Source organism: Phyllostomus hastatus, unplaced genomic scaffold (genome assembly GCF_019186645.2).
Source record: "Phyllostomus hastatus isolate PE091 unplaced genomic scaffold, TTU_PhHast_1.1 phas_scaffold_93, whole genome shotgun sequence".
Taxonomy (NCBI): Eukaryota; Metazoa; Chordata; class Mammalia; order Chiroptera; family Phyllostomidae; genus Phyllostomus; species Phyllostomus hastatus.
Window position 1 is genome coordinate 36,248,015 of NW_025334042.1, and position 22,600 is coordinate 36,270,614.

General features: G+C 39.2%; 1 pseudogene; it reads right to left on the reverse strand.

The window, feature by feature from the left end:
• Positions 1-15,639: 15,639 nt before the first annotated feature.
• On the reverse strand, positions 15,640-15,855 carry LOC123813175 (annotated as a pseudogene).
• Between the last annotated feature and the right edge of the window lie 6,745 nt (positions 15,856-22,600).

Here is a 22,600-nt window from a genome sequence, read left to right on the forward strand (position 1 = left end):
CTTACTGACATTGCAATTACTTCCAAAAAACGGTTTGTGTTGGATTGTAGAAATTCTACAAAAAGCCTTTATTATTTTTTGGAACATGACATTATAAAAAGGGCAAACAGTCTTTTAGATATAAAGCATCAAAACATTGTTCTATCATTTTAAAACGACACTGTAAATGTTTAAAAAGTCATCAGAAGAAAGTCAAAATTATTTTCTTTTCAGAATACTAGCAAAGGCATTTAAAAGTATGCCCCATTTTTTTTGTTTTTCTTTTTCCTTAGCTGATGGTTTTCAGACAAGGTATATTAATTACCTCTCAATGTACTAGATCAGCGATTTTCAGCTAGTGTGCTGCAGGACACTGGTGTGCCACAGAACTTTTAAAACATGCAATACCTGACTGAAAAGAGGAGCACTAACCTCTTTCCCTTAGATTGTCAAATAAAAAAATGACAACAGCAAACACAATAGCCATCCAGTGTGGATGAATCAACATCATATCTATTTTTTTGTAAAACTGGCAAAAAAACACATTTTTTGGTGTGCCACAGAATTTTAGCAGTTTTTAAATTATATTTCATTGATTATGCTGTTACAGTTGGTGCATTTGTTTTCTCCCCTTTATCCTTTTCCTCCCTGCACGCCGTGTCCCTCTAGCATTCCCCCCCACCCCACCCCCCCCTTAGTTCACATCTGTGGGTCATACATACAAGTTCTTTGGCTTCTACATTTCCTATACTACTCTTAACCTCCCCCTGTCTATTTTGTACCTACTATTTATGCTTCTTATTCCCTGTACCTTTTCCCCATTCTCCTCCCACCCCTTCCCTGCTGATAACCCTTCACGTGATCTCCATTTCCGTGGTTCTGTTCCTGTTCTAGTTGTTTGCTTAGTTTGTTTTTGTTTCTTTTTAGGTTCTCATTTAACTGTTCATAGTTTTGATCTTCTTCTTTTTCTTGGATAAGTCCCTTTAACATTTCATGTAATAAGGGCTTGGTAATGATGAGCTCCTTTAACTTGACCTTCTCTGGCCTTGCCCTTCTTAACTTGCCCTTCCATTCTAAATGATAGCTTTGCTGGATAGAGTAATCTTGGGTGCGGGTCCTTGCCTTTCATGACTTTGAATACTTTTTCCAGCCCCTTCTTGCCTGCAAGGTTTCTTTTGAGAAATCATGTGATTGTCTTATGGGAACTCCTTTGTAGGTAACTCTTTCCTTTTCTCTTACTGTTTTTAAGATTGTCTCCTTATCTTTAATCTTATGTAATTTAATTATGATATATGTTCCTCCTTGAATCCAACTTCTTTGGGACTCTCTGAGCTTCCTGGACTTGCATGTGTATTTCTTTAACCAGATTGGGGGAGTTTTCCTTCATTATTTTTTCAAATAAGTTTTCAATTTCTTGCTCTTCCTCTTCTTCTGGCACTCCTATTATTCAGATGTTGGAGTGTTTAAAGTTGTCCTAAAGGTGCCTAGCCTCTCCTTATTTTTTCAGATTTTTGTTTCTTCATTCTGTTTTGGTTGAATGTTCATTTCTTCCTTCTGTCCCAAATTTGAGTCCTTGTTTCCTTCCCTTCATTGTTGGCTCCCTGTATATTTTGCTTTATTTCACTCTGTATAGCCTTCATTTCTTCCTTTATTTTGCATCCGTACTCAGTCATTTCTGTGAGCATCCTGATTACCAGTGTTGTGAAATCTGCATCTGATAAGTTGACTATCTCCTTGTTATTTAGTGTGTTTTCTGGACTTGTTCTTTAATTTGGGCCATATTTTTTTGTCTCAGCACAGCTGTTATGTTGTAAGGAGAAGAGCCTTAAGTATTCAACAGGGCAAGGCCACCCACTTCACTATGCTGTGTTGTGGCACTGTATGTGGGAGAGGGGTCAGAATGGGAACAGTGCTGCTTACTCAGCTCTCACCACACTTTCAGTCACTTCCCCTACTACCCACAGGATAATTGTGCCCTTTAAGATGTTACCCTGGTGCTAATTCCTGGGTGGGTGGGCTTTTGTGCATTCTAGGATCCTGTGGACCCTTGTAATGGACTCTTCTGTGAGACTGAGAGTTTCTCCCCCTGCTGCAACTCCCACAGGTTTTAACAGCCAGAAGTTTTGAGGCTTTCTTTTCCTTCACTAGAACTCTGCGTTGTACCATCTGTGTCACTCCCCATTTGTTCCTGCTGATTTATCCGCACCTAAATGTGGGACTGCCTGGTCCACCAACTGCCACCTCACCTGCCCGGCCTGTGATCTGTTGCCTTGCTGCACATCCTCTCTGCACCAGCTGAACATCTTTACCCCTCCTACCAGTCTAGATGAATGTTTCTTCAACTCCTTTCCATACAATTTGATTTTCTGGCAGTTCTCATTGTTTCTTATTTTTAAATTGGTTGTGCAAGGAAGTGAAGCGTATCTACCTACACCTCCATCTTGGCCAGAAGCTAGTAATTAGTTTATGTGTGCCATGAAATGACAAAAGTCTGAAAACCTGTACTAGATACATGTTAGGGAGAAATTGTCATGTTGTGTGAATTATAAAGTTTAAAGACTAAAATGCAAATACATACTCTGAAAGCAAAGTTTCTGGAGAAGAGCTGGTTTGCACTTAAATGTTATGAACATTAATAGATCCTCACCTATTTTAGAAGGATTTTTAAGACCACTAGGTTGTTATATTTGAAAATATTTGTAGTTTACTACTATTAATTTTCTGTATTGGCCACCTGTTTAATTAGTGGTGCTCTCTCTCTAAAATTTGTTTGCTGCTTTGTTGCTGCATATCTTCACTCTATGCTTTCCTCCTGTAATAATTCGAACCAGGGAGCTTTGAAAAACCAGGGACTTTGGCTTAATAAACACAGATAACAGGTATCACCATACCCAGCTGCCCCTCTCAAAGGGACTTTGAGAAAATCACAAGTTAAAATAAAGATCCAGGGGCCAGGTTGTGAACTGGCAGTCCATCAACAGCAAAGCAGAAGACCATTTGAAAGGGAGATAAGATTCTATAAACCAAGATGAATCTGGGAGGAAAGAACCATCAAACAACAAATTAAGGGGCAGATAAGAGGCCAGAGAGACTTAAAAGGGCTGAGAGGGATCAGAGGGAGTTGAGAGGGAGGTGAAGACTAGGGTGATTTCAGGAGTCATTTAGAAATGCTGCACCCTCTTTGTCATGGAAGGTCTATGAACATTTCTTTTTCTGGCAAGTTACACAAGTGATTCTTTACTTATTCAAATGTTCAATAAAAGCTTAAGAAAACAGACAAACATACAAAGAATTAGATAAATTCGAATGACAACAGCCTTAAAACAAAAGGATTTAGTAACAAAAATGTCTCCACAGTCTTATCTTGCTGGGCTGGAGGTAGGTCTGCCACCCACACCCTCTCTACTACTGCCATGTCTCCTAGTTTGGGGTTCATAATTAATCCAAAAGATATGAATCCAGGTATTGTGATTTTTTTTTCTTCTTTCTTTCTTTCTTTCTTTCTTTCTTTCTTTCTTTCTTTCTTTCTTTCTTTCTTTCTTTCTTCTTTCTTTCAAGAAAGTTTATTTAGACAGTCACAGAGATGGAAGAAGTGAGCTGTAGAAGACATAGGCTCAGGAAACAAGTTAGGGAGGGAAAAAAAGGGGCCCTTGGATCTTAGGAAAAAGAGAGAAGAGGAAAATGTGCTAGGAGGGAGAGGATGGGGAAAGGTGTGGGCATGCTCCATAGAGAGATCCGCCTATGGTGATTTTATTCCTGACCTCTATACTGTCACTAACCAAAAATTAAATGTTCATTCCTACCATTAAAACTATCAGCTCTGATGTAATAACCAATCCAGGTTTCACTCTCACCCTTAAGAGCCCTATAAGGAGAATCCTCTCTTAGCCTTTGTGGTTGACATAGCCCTTTAGCCCCTACTTTCAGAGTAAAAGGTTCCTCAAATGTATCCCAAACTGCATGCAGCAGTGGGAACATGGCTCCTTATTTTCACAGTAGTTAATATTTACTGAGAACCTATTATTTCCAGGCACTTTGCATACATTATCCTTTTTAATATGCATAACAACCCCTGTGAGGGAGGTAGACATAGCCTGGTTTAAAAGGATAATCCAAGATTCAGTGTGGTTAAGAAATATGCCCCAAGATATATAGCTGCTGCATGTCACAGCTAGGGTTTGAATCAGGTGGCTTTGTCTGTAAGCCCAAGCTCTTTCTTTTTTCTTTTCTCTTTTACTGTTGCAATGTTGCCCTATTGTTCAGATCTAATGTTATATGCCATGCGATTGCTGAATTAGCACGTTACCAATTCACTAATCACATGGCTGCTTCTTAGTCACACATAATGGTACTCTCTTTTAGCAAGCTGGGCCCAGCAGGTACTTTGATCTTCTTGACAAGGCTGCACTAAATGCAAAATAATATGTATGAGCAATCTAACTCTTAAGAGTTAACTCTAACTCTTAAGTGAGATTAAATCTAACTCTTAAGTGAGAACTTGTCCTAATGGTCACTGCCCCCTGTCCCTTCAGCTCCCTTGCTCTAGCACCTTGGTTATGTTTATTCCCTAATTTTTTGAAGCCTCCAGTCCATTCATGCTGCTGCTTTTTCACAATCTTCACTACTCTCCTAACTTAGCTTCTCTTTTAAACCAGCTTAGGGTTCATGAACCATTATTAAAATAATTTACTTGAAAAAAAGGTTCAATCCTCTGGTCTGACTCTTTTTGTACATGCCTGGCTAGACCCCAACCCTTTATGAGTCTACTAGCCATCTTCTTTACGCCTGTATCTACTAGAGATTATACCACAACTGCCTGCTGGTTGCACTTTAAATTTGTGATCCCAAGCCTCAAATATGCCCTCATTACTGCCAAAGAGCCCAACTACTTTCCTTAATAAAGTTCCCTTTTAAGTCTTTGAAGTAACTATTTCATGTTTCCTCTCACCCCAAACCTCCCACACTTCCTCCCTCCCTGTTCTTAGCTGATGACTTATACTCATATTTAATTGAAAAATATCTGAGCCAACATAGAAGAATGCCTGCATCTTATCTACTTGCCTCTCAGTTTCTGTGCCCATATTTTCTCTGCTTTCCCTCTTTTTGAAATGGAATAAATGTATGTCCTCCTATCAGGTCCATCCTTCTGCTCACATGCACGTCCCATCCACTCTCACCTTTCCTAGGATTTTTGTTCTTATAGTTCACTTCCTCTATTCTACACCATCGATGTCTTTCTCTGAACTGGATCATTTCAAGCAGCATACAAGTAAGTTCTATAATCTCCCAAATTATAACAAAAATATTTTCCCCTGACTGTCTTGATTCCCTTTGCTATATTTCTCTGTTCTTTCACAGCAATCCTCAAAATACATTCTCAGTTTTCATTCACTCCTTGGTTACTTTGTCAGTCTTCCACTAAACTGCTCACTGAATCTGCTCTTGTCAGGGTGCCAAAAAAAAATCTCATTACTATTTTACTAGATAGAACCTGGGAACACTTCTGCGTTCACCTTCCTCTCAGCAACATCCGACCCAATTTCTAATCCTCCTTGGAAAACCGTTTGTTTGTTTGTTTGTCTGTCTGTCTTTTAAGACAATCTCCCACATCCAGCTCTGACCAATCCTCTGTGTGTGTGTGTGTGTGTGTGTGTTTCTCCTCTTTCACCTGACCTCTAAATATTGGGATATACCAGAGCATAATGCTGGACTGTCTTCTGAATCTATATACACTCTATCTAGGTGATCTCATCCAACCCACTGATCTTAAATATCAGCCATATACAGAAGACTTCATCTGCCATCCATCTGACACCCTTGCCTAAATCCCAGACTTCTATAACCAACTGACTACTTGCTACCTCCACTTGGATAGCATAGATTTTTGGTAACTTTACAACAACCATTCTTCCCTTCTCCGTTGCTAACAGGAACTTCAATTTTGTGTAGTTACTGGGAGGGCCATACCAGAGGTGATTGGATATCCAGGTGAAAATTGATTAGTCACAGCCCAATCATGGTACAGTTCAATTCCTATTGTCAGCAAATGGTTTAAAAATAAAAATGCATGCAACACAATTCTGACCAATGAATTGAACAGAAAATCTGCTGCAGAACCTCCAGGAACATTTTCCTTACCAAGAGAAAGGAGTCTGTAAATCAGACTCCCCTGTTTATCCTGTGTCCCATCGCCTGGAGGGCCCTCTACAGTCAGGCCCTTGCTTGTCTTTTTTATTTCTCGTCACTCTGCTTTGCTTACTCACCCCTCTGACCTCTCTCTTTTTCCACTATCCCAAGGTTTCAGGGTCTTTGCTCCCTCTGGTCCCTCTGCCTAAAGTGTGTTTCCACCTGTTCTTTACATGGTTCGCTTCTTCTTGTCATGCAGGACTTAAATTTAGAAAGACTTCCCTGGCTCATTCCACTGTGATTTATTTACTGTTTAACTCTTATCATAATCTAAAATTGCTATTTTTATATGTGTACTTTCTTGTTTGTGTATTTTGTTTCGTCTACTAAAATATAAGATCCTTCAGAAGCTTATTTTGAGGAAATATTAATCCTCCTTCAAGGCTATGATCTCATGTGATATTTCCAATGCCTGGAACAGAGACTGGTACATCATATTTGCTGAGTCACTGAATGTGTACTGACCTCTAGTATTGAAAATGTACAATAGACATGACATGACCAAATAGTACATTTGAAAATACAGTCTGATCAGCAGGCATATATGTATTATTACAGATGGCTGTAATTGAGCTCAGACAGGTGTTGTGGCACTAGCTCTGACTCAACAAAAAATTCTTAAGAAGCAGCTTCTCAATGCTTTTTTTTTTTTCTGAAGTGAGGAGGGAAAAGGGGACCGAAAGATAAGTTCATTGTTTATATATCTCAAGGCCCAAAACAAAACAAATATTACCCTGTTCTTTAACATATTATTGTTAAAATGACATCTAAACATAAAATTATTTGGTTAACATTGGGGAAATATTTTTTTAAAGTTTTGGATGAAGTATGGTAGTTGGATTAATGAGATTGTGCAGGGAGCAAAATCTCTTGGGTTGCAAAATTGAGTTTTAGAATTTATGATCGCAAATTCACAATTTTTTAAGTCAGTCCAAGCTACTTTTAAAAATGATACTGCAGGCAATATTTCTTTGGAGAAATGTATGTTTTAATCCTTTGCCCATTTAAAAATTGGATTATTTATCTTTGTTCAGCTGCAAGAGTTTTTTTTAATATATTCTGAATTCAAGTTGAATTTCCACATGAATGTTAGGATCAACTTCTTGATTTCTGAAAAAAGGGCAGCTAGAATTTTTATTATATTGCATTGAATCTGTAGATTAATTTGGGGAGTGCATCTCAACAATATTGTCTTCCAATCTATGAACATAAAATATTCATATTTTATGAATATAAATAAATGAATATATGAATATTTTATGTTCAATTAAATAGATATTTGTTTTCTTTCAATGATGTATTGTTGATTACAGAGTAGAAGTTTTGCATTTCTTTTGTTAAATTTCTTTCTAACTATTTTATTTTTTATGGTACCATTATTAATGGAATTGTTTTCTTAATATTGATTTTGGATTGTTTGTTACTAATTGATAGAATTACAATTGTTAATTACTAATGGATAGAAATACAATTGATTTATGTATATTGATTGTGTACTCTGTCACTTTGCTGAACTCATTTATTAGTTCTAATTGGCTTTCAATGGATTCCCTAATGTTTTCTATATACAGGCTCATGTCATTTCCAGATAAAGATAGTTTTACTTCTTTTCCAATCTGGATGCCTTTTATTTTATTTTCTTGCCCAATTTTTTTTTCTGTATAGACTGAGCTGACGAAAGAACTTGTGTTCTTGGCTACACCCACTCAGTGTAGATCTTCTATTACATTGAACTGGGGTGTTGGGGGTGGGAGCAACCTCTGGCTCAAATGCTAAAGACTCACTGTTTTTAATGAGATTTAGTAGATTTTCTCCACTTTTTGTATGTCCTTATGACAATCTCCAAAGGCTTTAAATGGTTGTTTTCATAATTTTACTGGGTATGTTTTTTCACTGGGGAGAGTGTCCATAGAGCTCCTTATACCACTGATGAGAAGTGGTTTGCCCAAGATAGTGTATTAACTTCTTATAGCTGCTGTAGCAAATTACCACAAACCCAGAAGCTTAAAATGATGCAAATTTATTCTTCTACAGTTCTGGAGGCCAAATGTTTGAAATCAGTTTCACCAGGCTAAATAAAGTCATGGTGTTGGCAGGGCTGGTCCCTTCACCAGGCTCAAGGGGAAAATTCATTCCTTGCCTCTTCCAGCTTCTAGAGTCTGCTGGTATTCCTTAGCTTGGGACCACATAACTCAAGTATTTTCTTCCATTGTCACAAAGCCTTCTTTCTGACCTTGACTCCTCCCATATCCCTTTTTAAGGGACCTTTGCTATTATAGCTGACCCATTATATAATCCAGGATAATCTCCCCACTTTAAGAATTTTAACTTGAATTCTATTTTTAACTTTTTAAAGAAATTCCATACTGTTTTCCACAGTGGCTGCACAAGTCTGCATTCCCACCAACAGAGCAAAAGGGTCCCTCTTTCTCCAAATCCTCACCAGCACTTGTTTGTTGATTTATTGATGATGGTCATTCCATACAGGTGTGAGGTGATATCTCATTGTGGCATTACTTTGCATTTTCTAATGATTAGTGATGTTGAGCATCTTTTTATATGTGTATTGGCCATCTGTATGTCCTCTTTAGAGAAGTGTCTATTCAGGTCCTTCACCCATTTTTAAATTATATTGTCCTTTTTTGGTGTTGATTTTTATAAGTTCTTTATAAATTTTGGATATTAACCCTTTATCAGATGTAATGGTAAATATGTTCTATAATTCAGTGGGTTGTCTTTTCATTTTGTTGATAACTTCCTTTGCTGTGCAAAAACTTTTTAGTTTGATGTGGTTCCATTTGATTATGTTTTCTTTTATTTTCCTTATAGAAAAAAATATTACTACAAGCAATGTCCAAGACTTTATTGCTTATGTTTTCTTCCAGGATTTTTATGGTTTCAAGTCTAACATTTAAGTCTTTAATCCATTTTGAATTTATTCTTATGCGTGGTGTAAAAAAGTGGTCATTTCATTTTTCTGCATATTTCTGTCCAGTTTTCCCAACACCATTTATTGAATAAACTATCTTTAGCCCATTGTATGTTTTTACCTCCTCCATCTGGGAATTTATCCCAAGAAACCCAAAACACAAATTCAAAAGAATATATGCACCCCTATGTTCATTGCAGCATTATTTACAATAGCCAAAATTTGGAAGCAGCCCAAGTATCCATCAGTAGATGAGTGGATAAAACAGCTGTGATACATTTACACAATGGAATACTACTTAGCCATAAAAACAAGGAAAAATTTTACCTTTTGCAACAGCGTGGATGGACCTAGAGACTTATTATGCTACGTGAAACAAGCCAGTCAGAGAAAGACAAATACTTTATGATTTTACTCATATATGTAATCTGATGAACAAACTGAACCAACAAGCAAAATAGACAGACTCATAGATGGAGAGCAAGCTGACAGATCTGGGGAGGTTGGAGGAGGTGGAGCGACCAAGCAAAAAAGAAAAAGAACTCATGGACACAACAGCAGTACAGTGATTGCAGGGGGAAGGGGAAGGTGGAGGTAGAAGATAGTGTAAGGGGGATAAATGGTAATGGAAAATACAATAAAAAGTAAACTATTAAAGAATTTTAACTTGATCATGTCTGCAATTTTGTTCTTGAAATATAAGATGATATTCTCAGGTTCCATGGATTAATATGTAAACATTCTGGGGTTAGAGAAAGAAGTATACTTTTTTAATTTTTCAGAATTGTACTGTTTTAGTGATTGGAAGGAGCTTCAGTCTTTGTAGAAGAGGAAGCTGTAGCTTGGCTGGGTCATACTCATGCGGAAGGCCGTACACTTAGTGTGTAACAGAGTAGAACCAGGTGTCCAGACTCCTGTTTTAGAGCATAAAGTCTGAATGCTTAAACAAAAATAGAATTCATATTAGTTGTAGATTCTAAGCCATAGATATAAATTTTAAATTGGTGAGTTATGAAAACACAAAATAGGCTTTAGTCAAAACTAGCTATCTAAACTCTGTTTAAAAGTAATATATGCAATTCAATCACTGTATTTAAATTTGGCCATTTGTAACACCCTTTGCCTTTTAAAGATAAAGATTGGCTGCAAGCAGATATTTTTTCAAGTTAACTTAATTATTGTTCATGAATATATACAATAAAATATAGTTATTACCATATACATTCTGCAATAAACATATACACAATTAGATAATTTATGGATGTGTCCTTTGGTGATTCCAGATGAGAGCAATACATAATTTCAGAAGGAATCTGGAAAATTTAATTGAAGAAACTGTGTGTGATGTGGGAGGGTCTCTTTCCAAAAAATATTTTCATTAAATAAGTATAGAAAGTGTGGTCTTCTCCAGCCCTTGTCTCCAGGGTTGTTTTTTTCCCACAGCTCCTGAAGGACATTCAGGGCATGTTAACCTTTCTCTTGTGACATAAAATTACCCATGGAAAGAGCTGATTAATGATTGCACACAGTACTTTGGGAGAAAAGTCATCATGAGAGTTGGAACTGTTCCTTTTAACAATGTCTGCACTTAGAGTTTTTCAAAGCCATTTCACTGAAGAAAAATAAAAGAACAAACCTCTTTCCCTCCAAGGATGCCTCTCACAGACACAGCATCATCATTCAATTAGAAGTTGAACAATAAACTATTGTCAGTTATAAGCAGTAGTTACAGAGAAAGAATCTGGCCCTTGAAAGAGATGGATTTCACTGCCAAACAGATTTGATCTGAACCTCTTGTTAGCATGTAAAATTCCCTTTGTAGTATCAGCTTTGAGGACGGGAAAAAGGTAGCATGGGGTATTTACTGGGCACGGGATTGGGTTCTGCGGAATAGATCCTTTTTTATTGTAGAATATCCTTTGCTAGTCTTACTGATTTACTATTATTTTATAAATAATACAGTGCAAGAGTGTATCAGACATATTCTTAAAGGACTAAATTTAAAGGTCTCCTTCAAAAGAATCATAAAACAAATCTCTTTAATTGAGAAAAATCATATTTGATTTGATTTGTTCTCAAGTGATGTTTGAGAATGTTTTGAGGTTTCAGGTAGGATGAGAGGGATCATTTTTGACTATTCTGCTGAAAGTTCTATCAGTTGCACAGAAATCTGTCCTGGAAAAAAACATAGAATGTAACACATACTAAAAAATTATATAGCGAGGTTTCCAATCTTCATTGTATTTTGTCCTTTAACTAATATGTGCAGTGTCTTTTCAGTGGGAAAGGACAAACATGTTATGCTTCAGTTAATGCTGTTAGGAAAAATTCAGCCTAGAGAATCACTAGATATCTTAATCAAGCTATTATTAATCCATGTTCACAAAACAGATTTCATAACAATTCCTACATCTATGAAAATGAAGGGCTATACCCATCGTTTACATAAGAGAAATACCATTCATATGGCAGTATTGTTAAATCATGATCTGTTTACTTAAAAAACCTTTAAGTATAATATATACAAAAAATACAGATACTGGTTTTTTCCCAGATCTATTAATTTTTACAAAGTTTACACACCTGTATAACCAGCACTCGGATCTGGAGACAGCATCCCCAAAGCCCCCCTTATTTAATCTCTTGAAAAAGCATTTGATAGTGCTTGTTTAGAACTTTGAAAGACTGTGTCGTTGTTTTGGGGCACATTGTTTTTCTTAGGCAGTTTAGAGGGACCCAAATATATTTCTCACACACTTTCAGACAGGTGGAAAAGCACACTAAAAAGGGAAAGTATACTTTCTTTTTTCATTCAGTCAAGGAGGAGGTACTTACAGAAACAGGAGAAATGACCACTTTTCTGAAGAGGACTCAATTCTTAGTTTTATATTCACAGAATCTCGGACTATGACTTGAGGGAACAGGTGCTCTGCGCGCCCACGCTGCTGAAGGCCACCACTAGAGGGCGGCAGAGGTAGCACCCCAGGCTTTCAGGCAGGCTTTGGGCTGTCACTTGGGGCCTGTCTTGGTGGTGTTGAGACCAAGGCCCAGGCAGGACGCTGGCAACCAGCAGGCCAAAACATTTTCTGGACAAAGAAAGTTCACTGCTCAGATGTGGACAGGAAGGTGAGGAGTAAGCAGGGGAATCAGAAAAGAGCAGGAGTATGAGATTAAGCAGGACCTGAAAGGACCTGAGCTGGGGGCCCAGCTAGAGGAGGCAGAGGTCTTCGAACCTCTCAGAGATGACACCCAGACGCTGGGGGCACGGGGTCCAGTTTGTAAAAGTTGTTCAGTGACTTTCCTGTCATTATAGGTACCAAATCAGGTGTTTTCAGTGGCAGGGATGTAAACGGTGATGCTCAGACCAGAACAACCCTCTCCTGGCTTCCAGAGCTCATTTTGCTCTTTAGTATTACTTGAGTCAGATAATTTTAGTACTTAATATTACCTAGTTGTGTTGGAAAGTTGTTGGGGTTCAGGAGGCTGGAAAACACACGTTGAAAACTTAGGGCCAGGCAGTTTTGAAAACGGTTGAGGGAGTTCAGTAGGATTGCTGTAAAAGCAAGTCACATTATTGTTGAAACAGAGCTCACCATGCTAACATCATCCTCGGCTGACTAGGAGAAAACTGACGAGTAAGCGTGAATGAGAAGGATCTAGCTGCAGAGTTATGCCCATTAACACCCTGCTCTAGTGTGTGTATGTGTTTGACCTACATGTTTCTGTGTGTGTCCAATACTCTTGGATCTGCTGTAGCCACTGTAATGCTAATATTTACTTCTGGTCTTCAGGGTTCAGCTTTTCCTCATATCAACTGAAAATAATAGAAAGTTGGGTTACAAGGACAATGAGGGGATGCTGGGATGCTTGTCATTTCATTTGCCTGTAAAGACAAAATTGAATCTATGGTCTGGATGTGTTTTGAAATCCAGGTCACATGGTTCAGTGTAATTAGTTTTAAACTAAAGAAAACACACCTGAAAAATGCAAATGGTAGTTGGATCCTCCTTTACCTTGGACAAACATTAACATGTTTAGAAACTTGTAAAACTTGGTGGATGGGTTAAGGCTGTTTACTTAGCTCCACACTGTCAGGCTCCCTAGCTGTGGCTGGCTAGCTTTTTTTCCCCTACTTTAAACAAGCCAAGGTCACTGGCTTAATCTTTATATTAACTCTTTAATGTTACTCTATGTCACAGCTATGGACTGAGTACCTCTTTCTAGTTTTGTGTTTTGTAAATCAATATTTCTGAAAATAAAGGAGACCAGTGAAAATTGGGAGCTTTTAGGAGCTCTGTAGACCGGTTAAGACTGTATTTAGGTTAATACTGATGGCAAACTTAAGAGTACTTTTAAGCTTAAGATTTATGATTCTATGAGTTAACTATTGTTGAAAAGAAAAATCACTTGGGAACAATGCAAGTTAAATCCCTGTTGATGGTGTGATGGTTGTATGCTTTTCATGTGAAATGTGTTTTCAGTACATATTGAATATAAGAAAAGTCATGGGGAGCTCGGGAGGGTCCAACCCCAGTACAAGCAAAGGCTGAGCTGAAGCTACCGTGGGCTTGCACAAGCCCAGTGTGAGCACAGGTGCAGCTGATGTGGTACCTGCTGTGCACACGTGCAGCCACATCCCAGGGAACACCAAAGGCCAGACTCAGAGAAGCTGAATTGTCACCTGTTCCAACGTTTGAGTGCAGGCAGCAAAGGGCAGGCCACGGCAGTTGGGGCAGAAGCTGACTGGACCCTGGAATGGGAAGGGGAAAGAGAAAGGGGGTGAGTGACGTGAGAGGGCTGCAGCAGTTGCTGTAAATTGCCTGAGGGTGCATTTTTAGTGTCTGTTGACCATGTATGTGGCACACAAACCAGAGTACAAAAACCTAGTAGATACCGAATACTATTGGAGAAGGAGGTATTTAGCTTTGAATACCTGAAACAAACCCTTCAAAATGTATACATTCATCATTTCCAGGGGAACCTCTTAAATGGATTGTACATTTCCTGAGCTTTTAAAGCAGAGTTTATGAGTTCATTGTAGACTTGACCGGGTGACCCTGACAGTACTGCACTTTAAAATAGTGAAGGCTTGAAAAATAAATAAATAAATGAAATGAAATACTGAAGCCTTCAGGTTTATTAAGCTCTGACAGACTTCCCAGGAAACGTGAACTCTTCCCAAACTTCCACATTAAAAAAACAAATTATCTTGTGGGGGGTTTGTGTGTGAGTGTGTGTGTGTGTGTGTGTGTGTGTGTGTGTATTATTCCCTAGCAGTGTGATGGTGTTTCTTATTACATCTAATCCTTCTTTATTAGTGCTCTTCCCTTCTCCTCTTCTGCCAACTTATTTCTGATTTATCTGTTCAGGGCTTCAAAAACAGATGTTCAGATTTGTAAAAATTACATGTAGAATGAGAGAGGGGGGTCCTGAAAAAACATCTTATGAATTAAACATATAAACTTCAGTGCGTGGACATCAAACTTCAAACATCTACTTAAGCTATTCCCAATCCTTCTGGTGTCTTCGTGTTCTGTTTTGTTTGTTTTCCTAGTTGAGGTTGTCATGGGTCATCTCTGAAGATGTGAGGTGTTGAATGTGACCTGAAATGCTATTTGGCACCATACATTTGCTGTCATGTCTTTTCTAGAATTGCAACTGGAGCAGAGTACTGGCTTCCCAAATGTTTATTGTATAAGTACTATATTAATGAATATATTCATCAGGCAGGATGTGCAGTTTCTGCCTTACAAAATTCAGCTACATGCCCAGTTCAGCAGATGCTACATGTGAGTATGAACTAAGAATGAGGTGGATGAAAGATGATGATTCTGATATCACTCTGCAGGGGTCACAAGCTCAAGGTCAAGGGCAACATGGACCAGCATGACTTTTGTTTTCTGGCGGTGCCTGTGGATCATGTATGAGCTCTCCAGTTCACTGGCCTCACCACTGTTTTTTGTTTTCCACTTGGTCAAACCATACAGTTACCTGCTGAGTGTACCCTGAAAGTGTTCAAATACATCTTCAAAAGCCCCAAATCTTGATTTTCCTCTAACGCTAAGCCTACTTTTCCCAGTCTTCCCCAACTCAATAATGCTTGCATTCAAATGCCAAAAGCTATCAGGTTCTTCCTCACTTTCTTTCATATTCCATGTCCACCCCATCAGCAAATCATATCACCTTTGAAAGATATTTAATATTTAATTATTTATCAGCCCCATTGCTACCACCTTGGTCCAACCTACTGTCATCTCTAGTCCACCCTTCTTCTTGTTTGCTATAAATGAACCACCTATGCTAGCCCACTGTTTGTCTCTGGCACATCCCCAACATCTACCGCATGGCCTTCGCACCTGCTTTTTCTTACATTTTCACACTCTCCTGCTAGATAACCAAATGACTTATTTCGTGGGGATCCTTCCTTCAGGTGTCTGCCCAAACGTCTCTGTTTTAGATAAGCCTTCTACAACTGCCCAACCTAAAACAGCACCCCCACGTCATTTTCTAGTCCTTTTCCCCTGCTTCATTTTCTTCACAACAATTCATTACATGACATCAGACATTAGTGTCTCCTCCTTCAAGAATGTAATCCTCCAAAGTATGTAATCTTCCAGAGGGGAGGAACTTTGTTCATCATTGTGTCTTGAGTGTGTAGAATGAGGCCTGGTTTTATGGGCTCAGTCAACATTTGTTTCAATGAGCAATAATCGTGCCTCGGATAAACCTCATTGGCTAAGATACTGCTATTGTGCAAAGCTCAGTCAACATTTGTTTAATGAAAAAATAAATAAGTGGAAGAAAAAATGCACAAAGAGATGTATTCATTCAAGAAACATTTATTGTGTGTTAACTATGTGTCAAAGACTGATCTAGGCCCTGAGAATACTCCAATGAACAAACCAGAGGAAACTGGCTCTTACAGAGTCACTGGCAATGACAAGAGATGAAGACAGGAGACAGGGAGGTAGCCTAGGACAGTGGTTAGAAACTCTGATGTCAGCTCTCCTGGGTTTGAGTCTCTTCCCACCACTTACCCGGCTATCTTGAACAAGTTACTTAAGCCTTCGATGCTTTGGTTTCTCTCCTTCTGTAAAGTTGGGGTCATGGGTCTATTACATAGTATTGGAGGATTTAATGACATAGTACACATAAAACATTTGGCACGTGTCAAGATTTCAGTAAGTGTTGATCATCGTTAGAACAAATAAAAACATGGACACCAAAGGGGGGCGGCTTTAGAGTTGGATACGATCCATCCAAGGTTTTAGGAGGCAACCGAGGTGACCTGGTGCCTGAAGCTGTAGTACTAGGTTTACTACTTTCATGCTCAGAAGAGGAGGAAGTCACTCCTGAAGAAGACACATAGAGAAATGGCGAACTGAACTTCTCACTCTGAGAAGCCGCCTGGAGCAGACAGATGGGAGACGCGTGGTAGCAGCAGCCGAGTGTTTGTTTGCTGTGGCAGAAAAAGTTAATAAATTTACTCCTATCTTGTTGAAGAAAAAGAAGTATTCACATTGAGAAGATACATTTTACCACATTTCCTATCTTTCAGGGAAAGATAGGAAATCACTTTCAAGTGAAAAAGACAGACCCATAAGATTTATTTTGCTACCCTAAAAATTAGAATTGAGAATATAGAATTAAGTGGAGTTAATTTAATAAACTGAGAGGACGTTGAAGTTCCTGTTAATATTTTTAAAAGGCCTGTGTTTTTTTTTGTTTTTCTTCCTTTCTTTTTTGTGTGTGTGTGTGAAATGCTCTTTTAAAACACTGTATGGAGATTTGCCATTGGAATTGCTATTCCATTGGCAGTCACTTACGGGAATATACAGTTTCCTCTGGAGGAGCCGCTCACTTGTAACTGGAAGTAAACTATGGCAGGAGCTAAGTTTTTTTCCCCTTCTCAGCACAATGCACGGATTTCCAATAGAGTTGAAGGAGGGTCTAAATTGTAAAATACGTAAGGTCATCGATGTGTATATTTCACATCTCCTGAATAAAAAAAAAGCTGGAGTTTTTGGGGCTGCAATACTCAAAGGTTTCTCTGAAAAAGGTCAGACGCTTCTACTCTAACTCTGAGTTATTTGATTAAGGCCAGAATTTAAATGTGGGACAAAAATCTTACCATGAGCATTTCAAAAGAGGAGGAATTAGCAAATGTACCTCTGATCAGCACTGGTGGGAACTCTCTCGCATCAGTATGCTCAAGGCGGCTCGACCATCCATTTCGCCTAAACCAGTCTGTCCCTGGGGGACCAGCAGGGAGAGGAAAGGCAGACGTGTTGGGGAGGGCTCCAGGCTGCTCTCTGTGCAGCCTTGCCTGCTGAGGGCTGTAAATTTGCTTTGGAAAAATGGTAGAATGAACACCTGCAATCTTAGATCATTCTTTCCTGGATCTCAGCCTGACTGCCATCAGCCAATCTGCCCTGAAGAACTGCCTGGAGATATGAATAGTCTCCTAAACAACTTCTTGGAGCAAAAACAGACACAGAACGGGTGTGTGTGTGTGTGGGGGGGGGGCGGTCTTGGTCTCTCAGCCAGTTTATAATCCGATTACCAAAGACAAACTGCGAGCTAGTAAAGGCCAGCCCCCCACTGGTCCATAAAGTCTCAGCTCTTTATTCCTACCAAGACACCAGTCTTCTGGGCTTGGCCAATGTCAGGAAAGTGTCTGGTGTTCTTGGGGCCTTGGAACCAAGAAGCAGATGACATTAGAGATTGTACAGGGACATGGGAGTTATGTAAAATTCATCTACTACCTATGTACTGCCTATTAAAAAGAAATGAATAAAACCCCCATACTCAGCAGGGGCTCAACTTTAATATTAAAGTTAAAATTAATGTTAATGGCAGTTACAGAAAGCAAGACAGCCAGTATGTATGAGTCTTGTGAGCTGTGTAAATTACTGGGAAAGTTATTTAACCTCTCTGAGCTTCAGTTTCCTCTTTTGTAGAATAAATTACTGTGGGGATTAAATCATACACAGAGTAGCACAGTGCCTGGCATATAGTAAGTGCTTAATGAATACTGAGTATTGTTGATTTATCTAAGTCTTTCCTTAAATATTTTTATTAGATAGCCCTTCTTGATCACACTGTTTAAAATAGTGTTAGTCATGTCACTCTCTATTCTTTTATCCAGCCTTATTTATTTTCTTCATAGGTATTAGCACAATCTGTGTGTGTGTGTGTGTGTGTGTGTGTGTGTGTGTGTGTGTAGTCTGTCTTACCTACTGAAAGTCCACTTCATAAGCATAAGCACAGGAACTTTGTTGATTCATTGCTAGGTAGAGAATAGTGCCAGACACATGGTAGGCACTTAGTAAACAAATGAATGATTATATTTCATATGCTCATAACTTTAGGCAGAATCATACTAAACTAACCTGAAATAAAAGACAATTTATCTTGTTTTTAAATTCAGTAAACGAATCCAGTTTTTACCCACTCACACTGTTAAAAAAACTTTCTTATGACAACTAAATTACTGGCATTAAGAAATAATTTACAACAAATCTAAATTTCTTTCCTTTTACTCTCTAATTTATGGATTGGAGAAGAGCTGCCACCATCTTCCAAGTGACCTTTTTCAAGTTAAAGAGCATTAATAAGTCCCTCCTCAGCCTCCTTGTTCCAGGACTGAGAAATCTCAGCATCTTTACTTTCTGATGATTAAAAATATGTAGTTCTACATGGTTCTCTCTGAATCTCATCCAAAATCTTCACACCTCTCTTTGGTTTGGAGTTCAGATGGAAAACATATTGTATTCCTGACCACTGCAAGGCAGAATTGCTGAGTCCACCTCACAAGTTCTACAGATTCAGAAAGGATGATCTGTAGATCCAGAAGTGGTGCTTTGGGCTTTTACAGAGTCCGTTGCTAACTTGAGATCAGCACGTCATTCACAATGACCTCAAGAAGTTTTTCTGCCCAACTTGCATGTACCCAGCCCATCCTCATCTGGTGCACAAGGAGTTTATTTTAGTACCTAAGTTTCTCCCTTTTAAGTGGGCTTCCTTCTGTCTTTGGCCACTATTATGAATTGTGTCCTGCCCCTCCCCTCCCCAAAAGAAATCTGTATGTTGACATCTTAGCTCACAGTACCTCAGAACATGTAGGGAGATAGGGCCTTTAAAGAGCCAGTCAAGGTGAAATGAGGCCACTAGAGAGGGCCCCAATCCAATATGACCAGTGTCCTTATAAGAAGAAGAGATTGGAATGCAGAGACACAGAAAAACCATGCGAAGACAGGGAGAAGCTGGCTATTTACTAGTCTGGCTGAGAGGCCTCAGAAGAAACTGACCCTGCCAACACCTTGAACTCAGACTTTTAGACTCCAGAACTGTAAGAAAATATATTTATATCATTTGAGTCACCCACTCTGTGGTACTTCGTTATGGCAGCCCCAACAGACTAATATAGCCACTTTTCCTATTTATCAAGCACACTTTGAAATCTGATCTTGACTTCCACAGTGCTAGACTCTGCTTGCAACACTCAGTTTGCTCTTCCACAGTTAACCTCTGGTGCCGTGTCTCTTTGGGGGTTGATTCCACCCAAAAGAGAATGGGTGCCAAGTGTACTGCACATGGTAGGATCATGGTAAGCAAATGAAACCCTAATCTTGCTTACAGTTCATGGTTGACTACTCCAAAGGATTTCTGGGAAAACACCCAGGAGCAGTTAGGTGTGCCGGAGGTCAACATAAAGGTGTCACTGATAATTGAGGATTTGGAGTGAAATGAGCTTATTAGGGGAATGCACGTGCACAGAGCAGGTAAAACCAAGGACTGAGCTGTAGGAAGTACCAGTCCTGGAGGGGAGAAGAGCAAGAGAAGTCAGAAATGGAGCCAGAGAAGGCAGCCGATGAGACAGGAAGACAACCAGGATAATACTGAAGGAGTGTAACAACAGAAGCCAGGGAGAGAACAGGGAGGTAGTTGCCACCCACCTCCACCCCTGCCTGTCAGCATTCCTGCCACCACTGGGCACTAAATGACTTACCGCACTAAGCCCGAGGACACTTTCTGTAGACCTTGTCTTTTTTATTTCAACCATCTGGCAGCACTTGACATTGACAATCATGTGCTTCTTTTTTGAAACATTCTCTTCCTTAGTCACAATACTCTTTTTCTGGTTTTCCTCCTGTTCCTTTGGTTGCTCTCCTACTGCTTCTCGGTTTCCTTCTCCTTTAGTCACTCTTCAGATGTCAGCTTCCTCTGGGAATCTGCCATCGCCCAGCTTCTCACTCAACGTATCTCTCTCATATCAGCCCCTTCTGTCGCTCTCCCTCCCCATCATAGGTGATACATTATGCCCTAAACTTTTCCAAATACTTTGTCTCTTGCTACTATTTACTTTCTCTGGGACCCATTCTCAGCAAGATTTTATTGATAACTAATATTGTTTTCTAACTAGCCAATTTCCTTTATTCATGTATTTCCTCAATAACTGGGTACAAAGTGTTATGTGCAGACACTATTTGAAGCACTGAACTGCAATTTTAATGATTAAGTGTGCCTCATTTTCATTTTACCAGAAGCCTGCCTTTCCTGAGTCCAGAACAGTAAGTAGAAATAATAGTTTGCATTTTTAGTACAGTTTACATAATGCTCATATTATGTATATTATATGATGTGATGCTTATAACAATTCCATGAAATAGATTGGGAAGGTATCATTTTAATCTCAGAAAATTCAAGCCCAGTGATTCAAACAAAAATGTTCTGAAAATTGGCAGGGCCAAGATTTTTAAAAGAATTTTTTAATTATACTTTAGTGATTATGCTGTCACAGTTGTCCCAATTTTCCCCTTTTGCTCCCCCTCCAGTCAGCCCATGCCACTCCCTCAGGCAATCCCCCCACCATTGTTCATGTCCGCAGGTCATGCGTATAAGTTCTTTGGCTACTCCACTTTCTATGCTGTACTTTACATCCCCATGGCTGTCTTTTAACTACCTATTTGTACTTCTTAGTCCCCTCACCTCTTCACCCATTCCCCCACACACACCTCCTCACATCTGGCTACCATCAAAATGCTCTTTGTATCTGTGATTCTGTCTTGGTCCCTCTTGTTTGCTTAGTTTGTTTTTTTAGATTCATTGTTGATGAGTATGTATTTATAGCCATTTTATTGTTCATAGTTTTGATCATCTTTTCTTAAATAAGTCCCTTTAACATTTCACATAATAATGGTTTGGTGATGATGAACTCCTTTAGTTTTTTCTTGTCTGGGAAGCTCTTTATCTGCCCTTCCATTCTAAATGATGACTTTGCTGAGCAGAGCAATCTTGGCTGTAGGCCACTGCTTTTCATGACTTTGAATATTTCTTTCCAATCTCTTCTAGCCTACAAAGTTTCTTTTGAGAAGTCATCTGACATTCTTATGGGAACTCCCCTGTAGGTAACTAACTTCTTTTTTCTTATGGCTTTTAAGATTCTCTCTTCATCTTTAACCTTTGGCATTTTAATTAGGATGTGTCTTGGAGTGGGCCTCTTTGCATCCATCTTGTTTGGGACTCTCTGTGCTTCCTGGACTTGCATGTCTATTTCTTTCATCAAATTAGGAAAGTTTTCTTTTATTATTTTTTCAAATGGATTTCTAGTTTGTTGCTCTTTCTCTTCTCATTCTGGCACCCCTAGGATGTGAACGTTGGCCCCATTGAAGTTGTCACAGAAGCTGTTTATACTATCCTCATTTTTTTATTCTTTTTTCTTTTTCTTGTTCTGATTACTTGTTTTTTCCTTCCTTATGTTTCAAATCATTGATTTGATTCTCAGCTTCATCCACTCTACTATTGTTACCCTATAAATTGTTCTTTATTTCAGTTAGTGTATCCTTCATTTCTGACTATATCTTATGCTGCTGAGGCCCTCACTAAATTCCTTGAGCATCTTTATAAACTGTGTTTTGAACTCTGCATCTGACAAATTGCTTATCTCCATTTTGTTTAGTTCTTTTTCTGAAGTTTTGATATGTCCTCTCATGTGGGTCTTGTTTGTTTGTCTCCTCATTTTGGCAGCCTCCCTGCATTTGTTTCCATGTATTAGGTAGAGCTGCCATGACTCCCTGTCTTGGTATCATGATCAAATATAGTAGGTGTCCTATAGGGTCCAGTGGCACAGCCTCCCCTATCACTCAAGCTGGGTACTCAGGTTTTGCCCTTCATGTAGGCTGACTACATCCTCCTTTTGTTTGAGCCTTGGTTGCTGTTGGTAGGTGGATGGGAGGGATTTACCCAGGCCATTCAGCTGCAAGGATGGCTGTGACCTCTGACCACCAACTGCTGCCCTGTGTGGAGGATCAGCTGTACATGGGCAGGGTGGTGGTGTTATGATATGGTCTGAAGCTGTCCACTGGGTGTATGGGCCCTGGGGTTTCCCAGGTGGTGCTGGCCAAGGTCAGCCCCAACCTGTGTTTTGCCTGGAACTGCCCTGTCTGAGCTATAAAGCAATCTGAGATGGCTGCTGCTTGTGCTGGCCTTGAAGATTCCCAAATG